Source organism: Heterodontus francisci, chromosome 30, assembly GCF_036365525.1.
Source record: "Heterodontus francisci isolate sHetFra1 chromosome 30, sHetFra1.hap1, whole genome shotgun sequence".
Lineage (NCBI taxonomy): Eukaryota > Metazoa > Chordata > Chondrichthyes > Heterodontiformes > Heterodontidae > Heterodontus > Heterodontus francisci.
This window is the reverse complement of record NC_090400.1, coordinates 7,047,539-7,066,973: the sequence shown is the minus strand read 5'-3', so window position 1 is coordinate 7,066,973 and position 19,435 is coordinate 7,047,539. Positions and strand designations below refer to the sequence as shown.

Genomic DNA, 19,435 nt, shown 5'->3' with positions numbered 1-19,435 from the left:
ACGTTTCTGCCTTCCGGCCGCCAAGGGTAAAATACCCGCGGAGGCAGGAGGAGGCCCTTAAGTGCCAGTTAATTGGCCACTCAAGGGCCGTGATTGGCCTGAGCTGGGCGGGCCCTTTCTCGCCGCCACTGCCCCGTGTAAAATTGCATGGATTAATCAGGGATAGTCAGCTTGGATTTGTTAAGGGAAGGGCATGTCTTACTAACTTAATTGCATTTTTTGAGGAAGTAACAAGAAGGATTGATGAGGGTAGTGCAGTGGATGTGGTCTACATGGATTTTAGTAAGGTATTTGACAAGGTCTCACATGGCAGACAGGTCAGTAAAATGAAAGCCCAAGGAATACAGAGGAATGTGGTAGCTTGGATCCAAAATTGACTCAGTTACAGGAAACGAAGGGTAATCGTCGACAATGTTTTTGTGTTTGGAAAGCAGTTTCCAGTGGTATTCCACAGGCTCAGTCCCTCGCTGTTTGTGATATATATTAATGATTTGGACTTCAATATGGGAGGCATGATAGGGAAATTTGCTGATGACACAAAAATTGGCCGTGTAATTGTTAGTGAAGAGGATAGCTGTAGACTCCAGAATGATATCGATTGTTTGGTTGAGTGGGCGGAAAAGTGGCAAATGCAATTCAATCTGGAGAAGTATGAGGTAAAGCATTTGGGGAGGGCAAATAAAGCGAGGGAATACACAATAAACGGGAGGATACTGAAAGGTGTAGAAGAAGTGAGAGACCTTGGAGAGCATGTCCACAGGTCCCTGAAGGTGGCAGGACAGATAGATAGAGTGGCGAAGAAGATATATGGAATGCTTTCCTTTATTGGCCGAGTTATAGAATACAAAAGCAGGGATATAATGCTGGAACTGTATAAAACACTGGTTAGGCCACAGTTGGAGTATTGTGTACAGTTCTGGTCACCACATTACAGGAAGGACATAATTGCTCTGAAGAGAGTACAGAGAAGATTTATAAGAATGTTGCCAGGGCTCGAAAGTTGCAGCTATGAGGAAAGATTGGATAGGCTAAGGTTGTTTTCCTTAGAACAGAGGAGGCTGAGGGGTGACTTAATTGAGGTGTACAAAATGATGAGGGCCTAGATAAAGTAGACAAGAAGGACCTGTTTCCCTTAGCAGAGAGGTCAATTACCGGAGGCATAGATTTAAGGTGATTGGTAGAAGGATTAGAGGGGACATGAGGAAAAACCTGGAATTCACTGCCCAGATCGGTGTTGGAGGCAGAAACCCTCAACTCTTTTAAAAGGCACCTGGACCTGCACCTGAAGTGCTGTAACCTGCAAGGCTATGGACCAGGTGCTTTCAAGGTGGGATTAGATTGGCTGGCTGGCACAGACACGATGGGATGAATGGCCTCCTTCTGTGCCTTAACTTTTCTATGGTTCTATGGTGATGGTTGGAAGTATTGAAAGGGCTTAAGAACCACTGAGGTGGGAAATGGTGTTCGGGAAGCATTGGATATTGGCCCAGGAGAGGCCAGACCCAAAAATGACCACAAGAGGTGCTACGCTGGAACATGCAAGGACAGCAAGAAGCCGTAGCATCAAACAAATGATAAAAAGGCGAAGAGGCTGTGAAGGAGCTCTGTGCTGAGGAGCAGAGGTGCTAGAGGAGAACCAGAACGATTATGAATGGCCATCACACCTCTTGGAAGATGCCAAGTGTGAGCATCTCAAGTGCTCAAAGCTACTCCTATTATTGAGCTTTTCAATGAGAAGAACTTGGCAGCAAGAAGACAACGTCCTTGTAACACTATGCTGAGATGGTGTTGATTAGAGTCACTTACATAAGCACAGAGATTGGCATGAGATTTGCTCACAGCATTATCTTTAACTGATTCAATCTTCCACGTCTGCATCAATGTCTATCACTGCCATGTCCTTCTCACTTTGTTCCTACTTCCCATGGCCTTGTAACCTACTCTCTGAATAAAACTTTCCTGCGTTAGAGTCAGAGGAACTTGCTCTTTTTAAAGGTGGAGCTTGGGTTTAGTCGGAGGGCTAGAGTTTGGGCTGACAGTAAACCTTGGTTATAGGGTTGGGATTGATGATTTCAGAAGGGGACTGTTAAAAAGGACAGGCTCTGTGCCAGATGAAGTGGCTGCGGTAGCTGATGTTGGGCTGAAATGTTTTATGAAAGCAGTCTCTTACTCCCCACCACCCTGACTGCCACAGTTCCTTGGTTGTGTGGACAGGGCCAAAGGTTGAGTGGACCAAGTATTGCAGTATGGTTCAGAGGTACACAGAAGGCAGGGGGAGGGGGCATTCCCCTTCTTAAAACCTTCCAGTTCACCCACTAAAAATTCAATAGGTGAATAGAAATGAGTAGAGGCAAAAAATAAAATCTATCGCTCAGCCTCGAGGATACTGGTATAAACTCATTACGAGATTCTGTCAGAACGGGTCAGAGATTCGATTCTGAGAAGGCCCATTACCCTAAGTGATAAAGTAACATTACAGCCAGTTATATCAGATCAAGCTTTGTGTTTTAGGAATTTGATCAATTTTGATTGGAGTTTGGGTGTTTCATTTAACTGCTTCCCTTGAATAGACTTTGTGATATTATTAATGATGGTTTGTTATATTTTGCATAGATTACGATCAGATCTACATTTTCACTAAAATTAGCAAAGAGAAAAAGAAAATTGTATTTATATAGCATCTTTCACATCCTCAGGATGTTCCAAATTGCTTCACAGCCAATGAATTCTATTTGAAGTCCAGCAGCCAATATCCACACACCAAGTCCATAAACAGTGTATGAATTAATCTGTTTTGGTGTCGTTGGTTAAGAAATAAAAGGTGATCAGAACATCTACCAAAGTTTTGCCATGGAATCTTTTACTCAGTACTTCACTGGAGTGTCAGCCCTGGTTTGGCTCGAACCCATAACCTGCTGACTCCCATGCAAAAGAGCTACCCATTGAATCATGACTAATACCTAACCCTAACCCTAAGGTAACCCTAACCCTTACCTAATTCCTAAACCTAAACAACTTTTACATAGTCCCGACACATCCCCTACCCCTAACCTAGCTATTCTAAACACTATCCCCTTAATCATCTTTGAGACCCCTACCCTAAAATCTATACTCTTTGTCTTGACCTTAAGCATGTCTACTCTTTCAATTGGATATACTCACTGCAAAGTTAGTAATACATTCCAATTATAACCCTAGTTGGGTATGGTAAATGGCAAGAAGAGTCGGACCGACACGAATGCAAGGCATAAGTCGAATTAAAGTGGCAGATACTAGTGAAATGAGACTCAAGAAATGAGTATATGAACACAAAGGGGGAAGCTTTTTCCACCCCTGCTGCCCAATTACCCTACCCCAAACCTGATTGGGGTCTAGTATGTGACCGAGTGGCTCTGCTGGTCATGTATATACAAGCAGGGAATGGTAGAGGTTGAGGAACTGCGACATACTATGGAGTAACTTTTTCAACTTTCGCTTTCTCTTCACCACCCACCCTCCCACCCCACCTCATTGCCATCTTGATTTCTTTCTAGGCAACTTTTCATCTTCTATCTTGGACTTCTTTTAATGTTCCCTTACTTTTCTATATTTACTTCTTTTCCCAAACTCTCCCTCCTTTTAGCTACTTGCCTTTCCTCTCCCATCTTCATTTTGTACCCACATAGATCTCTTTACACAGCAGTGCTTGAGGCTCCATCCCTCAAGCTGTTGTGCATTCCCCATTAGGGTAAAGCATTGCTGAATTTTCTTCAAGTTTACGTCATCCAATTTCAACCTCTTGGGCAATTCTGTTTGCAATGAATCGTTTTTCTTGTCTTTTTGACCTTCTAACCCAGCCACCAATTCTTGTGCTGTTTTACTGGGCTCCCCAATCCACGTCCTGCTATTCCCACTGGCTCCTCTTTCTATTGGCACGACTCCCCAACCCTGGTCACCTCACCATAATCTAGGACAACTTGCTTTTGGAGTTTAAGAGCTCTTAAGATAAGAAATAGGAACAGGAGTAGGCCCCTCAAGCCTGTTCCACCATGGCTGATCTGACTGTGTCCTGACGAACACCCCCCCCCCTAACCCTTGACTCTCTTGTCGATCAAAAATCTGTCCAACTCAGCCTTGAATATATTCAATGACCCAGTCTCCACTGCTCTCTGGGGTAGAGAATTCCAATGAGAGAAGAAATTCCTCCTCACCTCCGTCTTAAATGGGAGGCCCCTTATTTTGAAACTGTGGCCCCTAGTTCTAGATTTCCCCAGGTGGGGAAACATTCTCTCAGCATCTACCCTGTCAAGCCTCCTCAGAATCTTATATGTTACGATAAGTTCACCCCTCATTCTTCTAAAAGCCAATGAGTATAGGTTCAACCTTTCCTCATAAGAAAACCCCTTCATCCCAGGAATCAGCCTACCAAACCTTCTCTCAACTGCTTCCAATGCCTCCTTAAGTAAGGAGACCAAAACTGTACACAGTACTCGAGGTGCAGTCTCACCAATGCCCTGTACAGCTGTAGCAAGACTTCCCTTTTTATAGGGCGGCACAGTGGTGCAGTGGTTAGCACCGCAGCCTCACAGCTCCAGCGGCCCGGGTTCGATTCTGGGTACTGCCTGTGCGGAGTTTGCAAGTTCTCCCTGTGTCTGCGTGGGTTTCCGCCGGCTGCTCCGGTTTCCTCCCACCTCCAAAGACTTGCAGGTTGATAGGTAAATTGGCCATTGTAAATTGCCCCGAGTGTAGGTAGGTGGTAGGAGAATGGTGGGGATGTGGTAGAGAATATGGGGTTAATGTAGGATTAGTATAAATGGGTAGTTGGTGGTCGGCACAGACTTGGTAGGCCGAAGGGCCTGTTTCAGTGCTGTATCTCTAAATAAAAATTAAAAAAATAAATACTCCATCCCCTTGCAATAAATGCCAACATTCCATTTGTCTTCCTAATTATTTGCTGGACCTGCATGATAACCTTTTGTGACTCATGTACGAGGACACCCAGATCCCTCTGTACCGCAGCATTCTGCAGCCTCTCTCCATTTATATAATCTGCTTTTCTATTCTTCCTACCAAAGTGGACAGCCTCAGATTTTCCCACATTATACACGCAATGCCAAATTTTTGCTCACTCACTTAACCTTTGCTCTTTGCAGAAACGTTGTGTCTGCCTCACAACTTGCTTTCCTACCTCTTTGTATCGTCTGCAAATTTGGCTACAATGCACTTGGTCTCTTCATCCAAGTTATTAATATAGATCATAAGTAGTTGAGGCCCCAGCACTGATCCCTGTGGCACTCCACTAGATACAGTTTGCCAATCTGAAAATGCCCCATTTATCCTGACTCTCTGTTTGCTGTTAGTAGTCAATCCTCTATCCATGCTCACATATTACCCCAACTCCATGAGCTCTTATCTTGTGCAGTAACCTTTTATGTGGCACCTTATCGAATGCCTTTTGGAAATCCAAATACACTTTATCTACTGGTTCCCCTTTATCCACCCTGCTTGTTACATCCTCAAAGAACTCTCATAAATTTATCAAACATGATTTCCCTTTTATAAAACCATGTTCACTCTGTCTGATTGTATTATGATTTTCTAAATGTCCTGCTGCTCCTGCCTTAATAATGGACTCTAGCATTTTCCCAATGACAGATGTTAGGCGAACTGGCCTGTAATTTCCTGCTTTCTGTCTCCCTCCTTTCTTAAATAAGGGCATTTCATTTACAGTTTTCCAATCTGCTGGAACCTTTCCAGAAACTAGGGAATTTTGGAAGATTACAACCAATGCATCCACTATCAACTTCTTTAAAACCCTAGGATGCAAGCCACCAGGTGCCTCTTCCATATTAAAAACAAAAAACGCTGGAAATACTCAGCAGGTCTGGCAGAATCTGTGGAGAGAGAAGCAGAGCTAACATTTCAGGCCAGTGACCTTTCATCATATGCTTTGGAGATTTTTCACATGAATTTCAAATTCTTGGGTGTATCTTACAGGCTGCTTCTTGGTTTAATCTGTAGTTGACCATATTCTAGGTCATTTAAGGCCTTGGTTACACATCTCATCAGAAAGATGGCACCTCTAGTGCTGTACTCCCTCATCACTTCACGAAGTGTCAGCCTGGATTATGTGCACAAGTCTCTGGAGTGGGACTTGAACTCACAACCTTCTGACTCAGATCCCAAGCCTCTAATGACTTCATTACTAAAGGCTCCATTAAGCCCAATGAGACCCTCAAATCCAAACACCAATTCAACCAAGGTAAGCTCTTCGTATTAGAAAAATAAACTTTCTCTAATGGAAAGCCAAATAGGACAATAACTGATTTGTGGCAAAATGTGATGGTCACATCTCAACATTTTCCATGTATATTTGGTTAATTGTTGGTCCAATAAAAATGCCATAACTTTGTTTGCTATCAGTTGCTTCCAAGGTACTTTAACTATCAAGTGTTACTCTCAACAACTTAAATGGGCAGTAAAGGACATCTCTAACTAGGTCAATGAAGGAGACTGCAGGAGGAAATATTACACTGAATTACATCGAGACTACAGCACAGAAGTAGGACCAACTGGTCCACGCTAGTGTGTGTACCCCACACGAGCCTCCTCCCACTCTAATTACCTCTACCACCAGGCTGTCATAACCCTCTGTTCCCTGCTCTCTCATCTATGCATCAAGCTTCCCTTTAAATGCATCAGTGCTATGTGCACTTCAAGTGGCAGTGAGGTCCACATTCTCACACTCTCTGCATAAAACAATTCCTCCTACAGTCTTCTTTGATCTGTTTGTTCTGCCCTGAAAGCCAGTACTGGTTGAGACAAACTGCAGCTGGACTGGAAGTAAGAAATGGGAGGGGAGAATGTTATATGATCAGTGAAGATGGGCACATTGACAGTCTGCCTTCAGTACGAATAAAGGAAACATTAGGCAGGATCACAGAGATGACGTCTATCCTTGTTTTAGGAGGGAATGCCATCATTGATCCATGTCTATACAACCAACTAAGAAGCTACAACAGATTGAAGTTTACAAGCTGCCCAGGAATGAAGGGTACACTGACTAAAAAAGGAAGAACAGCTGGTTCATGGTCTGCTGCCAGGCCAGGAAGTGGGGTTAATGGCAAAGGTCATCAGTGCATATTGAGGCAGAAGGAATCACAGCAACTGGTAATCTTCAACACAGACTCTGGCCTTGAAATTATTTCATGTGTAAACCTGATGACTAAACTCATAATATGCTCTCTGTTAAATCGTTAACATGCCACATGATTTTAATGGCACTCTGTTAAATAGGTTAACATTGCCATTTAAATAAAGGACAAAGGAATTTCACATGAGCTTGTTAAGCTAATTTCCAGATAGCATGATTTCAAGGCCAGAGATGCAAATAGAAAGAGAGAGGAAGAAAGTGTCACAAGAGGTTAGGTAGAAAGTTATGAGCAGCAGTTAAAACAGCGCCAACACCTAAAAGATTATCTGCTGATTTATCTAATTGCTGGTTTCTGGGATCTTGCTGTACACAAATTGGTAGCTGTGATCCTTACATTACAATACAGACTACACTTCTTCTAAAGTGCTTCATTGGCTCTAAAGCACTTTGGAATGGCCTGAGGTTGTGTAAGGTGCTATATAAATGCAAGTCTGGTGTTCTTTTAGTAGATCATAATATAGTATAGACCATAGTAGAGCATATAGAAGTAGAAAAGAGGAATAAGATGAGAGTGTTAGACAGTATTAGAGAAGGGAGTAGTTCCGTATTAGATGGGAGTGGACGGAGAAGGACTACAAGAAATGCAAAGACAGGATTACAATGCATGTGTGTAAACGTACAATGTGTGGTGATTTAGGTTGGTGAACTACAAGCACAAAGAGCAATGTGGGAATATGACGTAGTGGCAATAACGGAAAAGTGGCTTAGAAATGGCAAGGACTGGGTGCTTAATATACAAGCATATAAAATGCCCTGAGGCACAGTGCGGCTTTCGAGCAGAGAGATCCACCATTGACATGCTGTTCTCCCTTCGCCAGCTACAGGAGAAATGCCGTGAACAACAGATGCCCTTCTACGTTGCCTTCATAGATCTCACCAAAGCCTTTGACCTCATCAGCAGACTTGGTCTCTTCAGACTACTACTAGCAAAGATCGGATGTCCACCAAAGCTACTAAGTATCATCACCTCATTCCATGACAATATGAAAGGCACAATTCAGCATAGCGGCGCCTCACCAGACCCCATTCCTGTCCTGAGTGGCGTGAAAGAGGGCTGTGTTCTCGCACCTACACTGTTTGGGATTTTCTTCTCCCTGCTGCTCTCACGCGTTTAAGTCTTCAGAAGAAGGAATTTTCCTCCACACAAGATCAGATGGCAGGTTATTCAACCTTGCCCACCTAAGAGCGAAGACCAAAGTACGGAAAGTCCTCATTAGGGAACTCCTCTTTGCTGATGATGCTGCATTAACATCCCACACAGAAGAGTGTCTGCAGAGACTCATTGACAGGATTGCGGCTGCCTGTAACAAATTTGGCCTAACCATCAGCTTCAAGAAAACGAACATCATGGGACAGGATGTCAGAAATGCTCCATCCATCAATATCGGCTACCATGCTCTGGAAGTGGTTCAAGAGTTCACCTAACTAGGCTCAACTATCACCAGTAACCTGTCTCTCGATGCAGAAATCAACAAACGCATGGGAAAGACGTCTGCTGCTATGTCCAGACTGGCCAAGAGGGTGTGGGAAAATGGTGCACTGACACGGAACACAAAAGTCCGAGTGTTTCAAGCCTGTGTCCTCAGTACTTTGCTCTATGGCAGCGAGCCTGGACAATATATGTCAGACAAAAGCGACGTCTCAATTCATTCCATCTTCGCTGTCTCCCGAAAATCCTTTGCATCAGGTGGCAGGACCATATCTCCAACGCATAAGCCCTCGAGGCGGCCAACATCCCCAGCATATATGCCCTACTGAGCCAGCAGCGCTCGAGATGGCTTGGCCAGGAAAGCCGCATGGAAGATGGCAGGATCCCCAAGGACACATTGTACAGCGAGCTCGTCACTAGTATCAGACCCACCGGCCGTCCATGTCTCTGCTTTAAAGATGTCTGCAAACGCGACATGAAGTCCTGTGAAATTGATCACAAGTCGTAGGAGTCAGTTGCCATTGATCGCCAGAGCTGGTGGACAGCTTTAAAGGCAGGGCTAAAAAGAGGCGAGTCAAAGAGACTTAGCAGTTGGCAGGACAAAAGAGAGGTACAAGGCGAGAACCAACTGTGTAACAACCCGACAATCAATTTTATCTGTGGCACCTGTGGAAGAGTCTGTCACTCTAGAATTGGCCTTTATAACCACTCCAGACGCTGCTCCACAAACCACTGACCACCTTTAGGTGCTTACCCATTGTCTCTCGAGACAAGGAGGCCAAAGAAGAAAATGGTCAGAAAGACAGAGGAGGAAGAAAGGGAGGTGGCGTGGCAGTACTGATTAGGGAAGACATTGCCGTGTTGGAAAGGGCGAATGTCCTTGAAGGGTCAAGGACAGAATCTATTTGATTAGAGTTCAGAAGCAAAACGGGTATGATCACACTACTAGGGGTATCCTACAGGCCTCTAAACATTGAGAGAGAGAGAGAGAGGAGCAAATCTGCAGGGAAATCACAATGATGCGCAAGAACTACAGAGTGGTGATATTGGGAGACTTTAATTACCCAAATATTGATTGGGATAATTTTAGAGTAAAGAGTAAAGAGCGGGAGGAACTTCTGATGTGTTCAGGATGTGTGGGCGGCACAGTGGTTAGCACCGCAGCCTCACAACTCCAGGGACGGGGTTCGATTCTGGGTACTGCCTGTGCGGAGTTTGCAAGTTCTCCCTGTGTCTGCGTGGGTTCCCTCCGGGTGCTCCGGTTTCCTCCCACATGCCAAAGACTTGCAGGTTGATAGGTTAATTGGCCATTATAAATTGCCCCTAGTATAGGTAGGTGGTAGGGAAATATATAGGGGCAGGTGGGGATGTGGTAGGAATATGGGATTGTTGTAGGATTAGTATAAATGGGTGGCTGATGGTCGGCACAGACTCGGTGGGCCGAAGGTCCTGTTTCAGTGCTGTATCTCTAAAACTAAACTAAACTAAACTAGATCAATATGTTCTCAGCCCAACTAGAAAGGAGGCATCGCTGGGACAAGAGGTGTGCCAAGTGGGCAAAGTGGGCCAAGTGCCTGTCAGGGAGCACTTGGGTAAGAGTGATCATCGTATCATAAGGTTTAGAATTGTAATGCAGAAAAGCAAGGAACGAAACACCTATGTCCAAATTGGAAGATGGCTAATTTCAACATGATGAGAAGGATAGAATGGAACCAAAGACTGACAGTAAGAGCTGTATCAGAACAATGGGTTATCTTAAGGACGAGATTCTTCAGCTACAGGCTAGGTACATTCCAACAAGGACAAAAGGTAGTGGAACCAATAATAGGGCTCCTTGGATGACGAAGGAGATAGAGATTATGATGAAACAAAAAAAAGTTGTATAATGCAGGTCAGGAGAATTCTTCAAGTGAGAACCAGGCCAAATACAATACGTTGAGAGGGGAGGTGACGAGGAAAATTAGACTGGCAAAGAACATGAGAATAGAATGACAGTCAACATAAAAAGGAACCCAAAAATCTTCTATAGGCATGTAAATAGTAAGCAAGTAGTAAGAGGTAGATTTAGACCTATTAGGAACAAAGTGGGTAATATATACTTAGAGGTGCAGGGAAAGGCTAATATACTCAATGAGTAAGTTCTGATGAAAGGTCACTGAACTGAAGCATTAACTCTGCTTCTCTCTCCACAGATGCTTCCTGATCTGCTGAGTATTTCCAGCACTTTTTGGTTTTATTTTATACTTAATGAATACTTTGTATCAGTGCTCACTAAGGAAATGGAATCTGACAAAATATCAGTAGAAGGGGAGAGTAGAGGCAATGGATAGGGTAAAAATTGAGAAGTGGGTTACTAAAAAGCAGTACAGAATCTCAAAATTTGCCAATGACACCGAATTTGGAGGTGTGACAAACAGTGAGGATGATATGAACAGCCTGCAACAGGACATAGGCTAGCAGAATGGACAGACAAGTGGCAGATGGAATTTAATACTGACGAGTGTGAGGTGATGCATTTTGGCAGAGGGAATAGAGAGAGGCAACATATACTTAATGTCACAATTCTGAAGAGCGTGCAGGAACAGAGGGACCTGGGATGCATGTGCATCGATCTTTAAAGATGGCAGGATATATTGAGAGAGTGGTTAGTAAAGTATATGGGATCTTAAGCTTCATAAACAGAGGCATTGAATACAAAAGCAGTGAAGTTATGCTGAACCTTTATAAAGCTCTGGTTGGGCCCAACTGAAGTATTGCTTCCCGTTCTACTCACCGCACTTTAGGATGGCTGTGAGGGTCCTTGAGAGGGTACAGAGGAGATTTACCAGAATGATTCCAGGGATGGGGGATTCTACTTACAAAGTTAGGTTGGAAAAACTGGGGATGTTTTCCTTAGAACAAAGGATTGAGACAAGATTTAATAGAAGTATACAAGATTATGACAGGCTTAGATAAGTTATACAAGTGCTACGACTGAGACAGCAGGAGTGCACTGTTTATTCTAGTCCCACTCCTCCACAGGTCACAACATATATTTACATTTTCCCACTTACCGGAGCAGTCAATCATATACTCTAATTTTCCCAGAATAAAACACACCAACCAGGTTTATTTAATAAACAACAAAATTATCAGTTTATTATAAAACAAGTCTTAACCAGTAATGAAGCAAAGCATAAACACACAGGTTGACATATAACAGTTCCCTTTTTACCTTAGCACCCCATCACACACACACACATTAACTGGAAAAATAGAAGGGATTTTTGTTTAGAGCTCTGTTACAAATAAAAAACAGACAAAGAACCCACTTAGGCTGAATACTTGCTCATTCTTGAAGAAAAAAAGAGAAGACATAGGAAGATGTCCTTTGTTTTGGTTTAGCACCCCAAATACGTATAGATAGCTGTCACTGGGATCTTCCTGGAACAATGCCTTCCAGGTGGTGTTGAAGAAATGCAGCTACAGAGGCTTCAGATAGGCCTTACAGCAGAAATGCCGCAACAGGGGTTCCCACATATTCAAAACGCAGGATTTCTTCAAATACAGGAGGAAAGAGGAGACTGACACATTGGATATGTAGGGGTTCTTTCCAAGAGAGAGAGAAAGAGACGAATCCCTGAATCAAAGGTTATCGGGGGTAGATGGGAGCGTGAAATTTGAGACACAAACAGATCAGCCATGATCTTATTGAAGGGCGGAGCAGGTTGGAGGGGCCAAATGGCCTACTTCTGCTCCTAATTCGTATTTTCTTATTAGCTGGGTTTTCTTGGTAGACAAAAAACAACTGTCTTTTTTAACAATTCAAAGTGAAACCAAAAACATTCCAGAAGTCAAGCCTCCTGACCTCTATAAACATCTTCTCCAAGTCAAAACAGCAAGCTGGTATTTTATCTGAAAACAGGTGCCGTCCAGAATGGGCTTGTTTACAAGTCAAGTCCACGAAGCCTTCTGGTGACCTCTTCTAAAAAAAAACCACAAAGTTCAACATCTCTTCAAGCTTCCAGATGAATCAATGTCCATAATTCAATTATAAGTCCCTAAAAACATATTTTACAAAACATAGAAGCACTCTCATAACGCAAGGAAAATCTGTTCCCATTAATGGTACACTAGGGGACACAGATTGAAAGTTTTGGGCAAAGGATGCGAGGGCACATGAGAAAGCACTTTTTTATGCAGTAGGTGGTAATGACCTAGAACTCGCTGCCCACGAGGGTGGTGGAAGCAGAGATGATCAATGACTTCAAGAAAAGTTGGATGGCCACATGAGAGAAATGGACTTGCAGGGCTACCGGGATCGAACCGGGGAGTGGGACTGACTGCGTAGCTCCGTGGAGAGCCGGCATGGACTCGATGGGCCGAATGGCCTCCTTCTGTGCCGTAAATGACTCAAAGGCCAATGAAGATAGAACGACGGAAAGCTGCATTCCAATGGTAGAGGCGGACCTGGTGACATCACTGACCCCAAACGCCAAGCAAGCCTTAAAAAAAGATCAAAACTAAATGCAGACAATAGTCAGTTTCACTCTATTATTTCCCCTGCCAGAAACGAACATGTGCTTTGCTTGACTAAAATACTTTTTTCATTAATGCACCTTGTTACCTGGGTAACAGTTCTACATTCAAGCCCTTGCCTCTTCATAGATGCTCTTTACTGAACAACACCCGCTTGATGTGCTCCTTTAATTCTGCTCCTGTAAGTGCAGAGCTGAGGGGTGGCAGCACATTAACGTGCATGAATTGCTGGACAATTTAAAGGATATGCAGATTTCCATACTACAGAGGAAGAAGTTCTGCATTCTGCAGACTCATCCACATTCACCAGATGTGATAAAGCAATACAGAAAGTGCTGCTAACAAATGCTGCACCATTTCAACACCCCCACTGAAATCTCTTTAAGCACTTTCTCTACATCAACAATCTTTCTCCAGGTTGCTTGCTACATTAGATCAACGTATCAGAACATTGTGCAGTCATAGCACCTCCCTCTCTCTTGCACCTGCCTGCTGTCTACCTCTCTGGGTCTCTTTGTCTCTCTCTGCCTGTGTGTGGGTCTGCCCATCTCTCCCTCTCTGCCTCTGTTTTTCAGACTCTTACTCTCTCTGTCTGTCTCTTTCTCTCTGTGTGTCACTCTGTCTCTCTCCCTCTGCCTCTTTCTCCGTTCCAATTCTCAGCTAATAATTCCTTTGTTATTTTTTGTACCGTTCATATATAAACATCTCCTCTGAGGTTCATTTGAGGATTGTTAGGGAAGACTGAATTGATAACACTACAGAACCTATCTGGTCCAACTTGTATCACTTCCTAATATAAAAAAGATAGAGACAAAGGAGGTCACATGGGCACTGCATGATAGCTTTTGCATTTGTGTGTGAATCATGAGTGAGTTTACATCAGCTTGATAGGATTGAATGACACAGACTTCCTTTGTGCTCTGTAGGGAAACTATATCTTAAGAGATTTTTATGATTATTTTGTAAGATTAGATAATGAATAGCAATCCCTACAGTGATGTCATTGTTTCACTGTAACTGTACCTTGTGAAAATTATACTGAAATTTTCCACAGTTCCTGAACAGTACTAAGCAGCAAAAATTGGAGTCGATAGTCACATCAGGGTGGTGTGGGGTATAGCGAGAGGCAGACAGCAAGGATGCACTGTAACAAGTCTGTGATTCTGAAGTCACCAAGGCTTCATAGACAGAACCTCTTAAATCCACGACCTCCACCACCTAGCAGGAAATGAGCAGAAGATGCATGGGAACACCACCACCTCCAAATCACACACCATTCTGAACTGGACATATATCACTGTTACTTCACTGTTGCTGGATCACAATCTTGGGACTCCCTACCTAACAGCAGTACTGGAGTACCCTTACCACACAGACTGCAGTGCTTCAAGAAGGTGGCTCACCATCACCTTTTCAACAGCAACTAGCGATGCACAATAAATGCCGACCTTGCCAGTGACGCCCATATGCCATGAATGAATTTTAAACTGAAGTCAAATTTTTTGACATGGTAGGATTTAAACTAATGTTTTGCCCATTATTAATCCAGGCCTTTAGGTTACTAGTCCACTACAGTACTGTACACCTACAGATCAGGCAAATAGAGGAAACAGCAAACCCAAATGGTCAAGTACAAACTGATGGCGTGGATCTCTCATCGATTGACTACAAAGGGACCAATGTGAAATGAGTTTAAACAGTCCTAACCATGATCCATGCGGGCAAGGACACACAGCGCAAGCAAACTGGAGCTTGGCACGAAATTGGCATTTTCATACAGAGCAGATAGATATGCAAACTGACACAGAGATACAATAAGGTGCGCTCTTTTGAAATTGGGATGAAGGCATGTTTTGCATTGAGCACAGGTAACTTTATTGTTCTGATGATGGGTCACCAACCTGAAACTTTAACTCTGTTTCTCTCTCCACGGATGCTGCCTGACCTGCTGAGTATTTCCAGCATTCTCCGTTTTTATTTCAGATTTCCAGCATCTGCAGTACTTTGCTTTTGTAACTTTACTTTCTAACAGGTTCTGCTTTATCGGACCCCAGATTTCTCATAGTTGGCACTGGAATAAAGAAATTAAATCCATCTCCAGTATGCCTTGATTACCACAGAAATTCACCAAAACATTGGGATAACAATTCATTTCAATAATCACAGATAGGTCAGCACACAGAGGCACAATATTAAGTAACCATCCTTGTGCTCTTGTCTATCTATCCTACCCCTTATTGATGCTCAGTGATTTCCTATTTAAGAGATATTTGCTTTTGGATGCTTTTCTTTCCAACAGCCTCCCTAGCATAAAATATTTCCCTTTCCTAATTATGGATCTGTCTTAAACGCAGTTAAAATCTCTGTAATTTGTCCCAATAGTGCTCAACAATCTCCAACATTCCTTTCCGACAGTCAGCAGGTGTTACCTGCCCATACCTACAGTCAATAAATGTTTTTCATTTATATTTCTCTTTGTTCTTTAGATGCAATAGTTATGTTTGGTACAAAAACGTTCAACAACATTATACAGAATACATTTCCTCTCTCCTCTTTCATCTCTTCCTTTTCTGATTTTAAAAGAGATCACAATTCTCTCCTACCCACTCCCTTGAAAACACATTTGATATAGCAATGCAAACATATTTGCCAGTTACAGATACCTTTTTTGCTGCAGTCGATAGTCCTTTAAGTCTCAGTTATCTAGTAACTGAATGAAATAGGTTTGGCTGCAGCCCCAGGATGTGCTCCTGTGACTAACGTACAACGTGATGATAGCAAAAAACTGCGGGTGCTGGAAATCTGAAATAAAAACAGAAAAGGCTGGAAAACACTCAACCAGTCTGGCAGGATCAGAGTTCTGATGAAGCGAAATGAGCTGAAACGTTAAATTGGTTTCTCTCTCTACGCAAGCTGCCTGACCTGTTGAGTGTTTTGAGTGCTTGCTGTTTTAATTACAGTACGAGTTTGTTATGCTGGTGCTCATCAGCCCTGCATATTACTGCAAGTAAGAAACACTGTAGTGTTAATTATGATCTTTATTTTAATTATAAATTCAATAGACTTTTCCCTCCTCTCATTACAGAAAATCCTACAGCCTGACCACCAGATTGTAATGAACTGAGCTACCTGATGGCCAGTTACCCAAAAGCTACACTTTGCAATATGCAGTCCAATGTTTTATGGTGTATTGTAGCCAAATTTTCTGACTTTACAAAAGATAGATGGGAAAGCAAACAGGGAGGAGGACACAGAATCTGCAACGGGATATAGAATAGGTTAAATGAGTGGGCAGAAATTTGACAAATGGAGTACAATGTGAGAAAATGTGAGGTTAGCCACTTCTGTAGGAATAGAAAAACAAAATATTGTTTAAATGGAGTGACACTACAGAATGCTGCAGTACAGAGGGATCGCAGTGTGCTTATACATGAATCACAAAAAATCAGTATGCAGGTACAGTGAGTAATTAGGAAGGCAAATGGAATGTTGGCCTTTATTGCAAGGGGGATGGAGTATAAAAGTAGGGAAGTCTTGCTAATACTGTGTAGAGCATTGGTGAGACCACACTAGAGTACTGCGTCTCCTTCATATAAAGGAGGGATATCCATCAATTCGGTGAAAGAAACTCTTTGGTCTGCCCAAAACTTGCTGGTTTTCCACGACTGAGTGTTGTAGACTGGCGCATTCCAAGGTCCAGGACTACGTGCTAAGGGACGCACTAAAGCTTGGGACAGGCGCAGCACAGGCTCGATGAGGAAGGCCACTGGGTAAGGCCTTCCCGCCATAGTGAACCGAGGGACTGGAAACTATGTAAGATCACTCAGTCTATATTCACCAGAAAACATTTGACATGAAATGTAAAGCTATATTGTAGACGTAACCTGAAATGGCAAGTGCAGTGAGGCACCTTGTGCACTGTGTTGAAAGAAACCGATGTCTCTGGCACTTTATGTAATGTCAATTTGAACTGTTTTGGAATGAATTTTACAAATTTTATGAATAAAGAATATTCTTGGGAAAAATAAAAGATCAGAGAAGGTTTACTAGGCTGATTCCTGAGGAAAGGTTGAGGCATCTAGACAAATACGTGAATAGGATGGGAATAGAAGGATACGGTCCCCGGAAGTGCAGAAGGTGTTAGTTTAGGCAGGCATCAAGATCGGCACAGGCTTGGAGGGCCGAATGGCCTGTTCCTGTGCTGTACTTTGTTCTTGTTCATGGCGTCCCCCAATTTCCGTCATTAGGGCATGGTGTACCTGATTTTGGTATTTAGGGACACGGTGTCCCCAATTCCTGTTATTAAGGATGTTGATTTCTGTTATTAGGAACACGGTATCCCCGATTCCTGTTATTAAGGATGATGATTTCTGTTATTCGGGACACGGTGTCTCCGATTCCTGTTATTAGGGATGATGATTTCTGTTATTAGGGACACGGTCACAGATTCCTGTTATTAGGGATGATGATTTCTGTTATTAGGGACACGGTGTCACAGATTCCTGTTATTAGGAATGATGATTTCTGTTATTCGGGACACGGTGTCCCCGATTCCTGTTATTAGGAATGATGATTCCTGTTATTAGGGACGCGGTGTCCCCGATTCCTGTTACTGGGGATGATGATTGCTGTTATTAGGGATGACGATATCTGTTATTAGGGACACAGTATCACTGATTCTTGTTATTAGGAACACGGTGTCCCCGATTCCTGTTATTAGGAATGATAATTTCTGTTATTAGGGACAGGGTGTCCCCGATTCCTGTTATTAGGGACGCGGTGTCCCCGATTCCTGTTATTAGGAATGATGATTTCTGTTATTAGGGACAGGGTATCCCCGATTCCTGTTATTAGCGATGCGGTGTCCCCGATTCCTGTTACTGGGGATGTTGATTCCTGTTATTAGGAATGATGATTTCTGTTATTAGGGACAGGGTGTCCCCGATTCCTGTTATTAGGGACGCGGTGTCCCCGATTCCTGTTATTAGGAATGATGATTTCTGTTATTAGGGACAGGGTGTCCCCGATTCCTGTTATTAGGGATGACGATATCTGTTATTAGGGACACAGTATCACTGATTCTTGTTATTAGGAACACGGTGTCGCTGACTCCTGTTGTTAAGGGCACTGCTTCCTGTTATTGGAGACACTATCACGGTTCACACCGTCTGTCTGCCCCGGGACCAGCCCGGCCGACTACACCTACCTTTGCTGCCCGCTCTTCCTGCTCCCGATCCCGGTACCAATTCCCGTCTGCCGCCGCAGCTCCGCTCCTCCCGGTGCCGGTCTCGGTTCCCGAGCAGACCCACTCCCGGAGGCAGACGCCGGGGCTTCCTCCGGGTCCCAGCGCCCGGTGTTTGGAGTGCTGGGCTTGTCACTTTAAAATGTTCTTTTTAAGTGTGGGAAAAAAAACTGGATTTTGCGGCGAACATTGAACTTTACAAAGAAGGAATTATTATTTGAAGGAGCAGTGACGATAAATATATGTCACCAATCTATGATAAATCGGCAGGTCGTGGTTAGCTGCTCTTCCGGAGAGCCAGTGCAGACACGATGGGCCGAATGGCCTCATTCTGCGCTGGAACGATTCTGTGAGCTGGCAGCAGACCCACAACAACTTGCATTTATATAGCGCCTTTAATATTGTAAAATGTCCCACGGCGTTTCAGGGTAACCGGACAATTGACACCGATCCAAAGAAGGAATCGTTAACACGCTTGGGACAAAAAGGTGGATAGTGAAGAGCGTCTTGAAGGAGGAGAGACGGGAAGGTTTAAGGAGGAAATTTTAGAGCTTTGGGCCAAGGCTGCTGAAGGCAGAACCACCGATGAAGGAAATGAGCGACAGACACAGGAGTTCACAATGTTCCAGGAGAGTTTTAGGGCTGGCAGAGTTTTACAGGTACAGGAGGAGCAAGGACACGGTGGCATTTGAAGACAAGAATGAACATTTTAAAATCAAGGTGTTGCTTAATCAGGAGCCAGTGGAGGTCAGCGTGTGCAAGAGGGGTGGGAAATGAGTGAACAGGCAGCAAAGTTTTGAATGGGCTCAAGTTTACAGAGGGTAGAATGTGGGATTTCAGCCTCACCCACCAGCGGGAAACTGAAGGGACTGGATTCACTTTGGAAAGTAAAGCCCAATAGAGTTTGGAACGAGTAGACATTCCTAGATTGCCTGCAGGCAGGTCAGAATAAAATTCCATCTGTCTGTTGGAGATGTCCATTTTTGAGAGTGTCAGTTCATTGTGTTCTGTCCCAGGGCAGGTCCTAACTCAATTACCTCACAATTTTTGAATC

The 19,435-nt window shown here is 43.5% G+C and overlaps 1 protein-coding gene across 6 annotated transcripts in view; it reads right to left on the bottom strand.

Moving 5' to 3' along the window:
* The window catches only part of camkk1a (calcium/calmodulin-dependent protein kinase kinase 1, alpha a), a 362,000-nt gene extending 343,366 nt beyond the window's left edge, over positions 1 to 18,634 (bottom strand). For 3 of the 6 annotated variants that reach the window (XM_068010057.1, XM_068010055.1, XM_068010064.1), the window contains exons 1-3: positions 18,346 to 18,634; positions 15,803 to 15,941; positions 15,041 to 15,210 (exon numbers count right to left, since the gene is read on the bottom strand). The gene's annotated coding sequence lies outside the window, so the exon portion shown is untranslated. The remainder of the gene's footprint in view (positions 1 to 15,040; positions 15,211 to 15,802; positions 15,942 to 18,345) is intronic. The other 3 variants (XM_068010056.1, XM_068010060.1, XM_068010058.1) reach the window with 3 other exon arrangements.
* Positions 18,635 to 19,435: the final 801 nt, after the last annotated feature.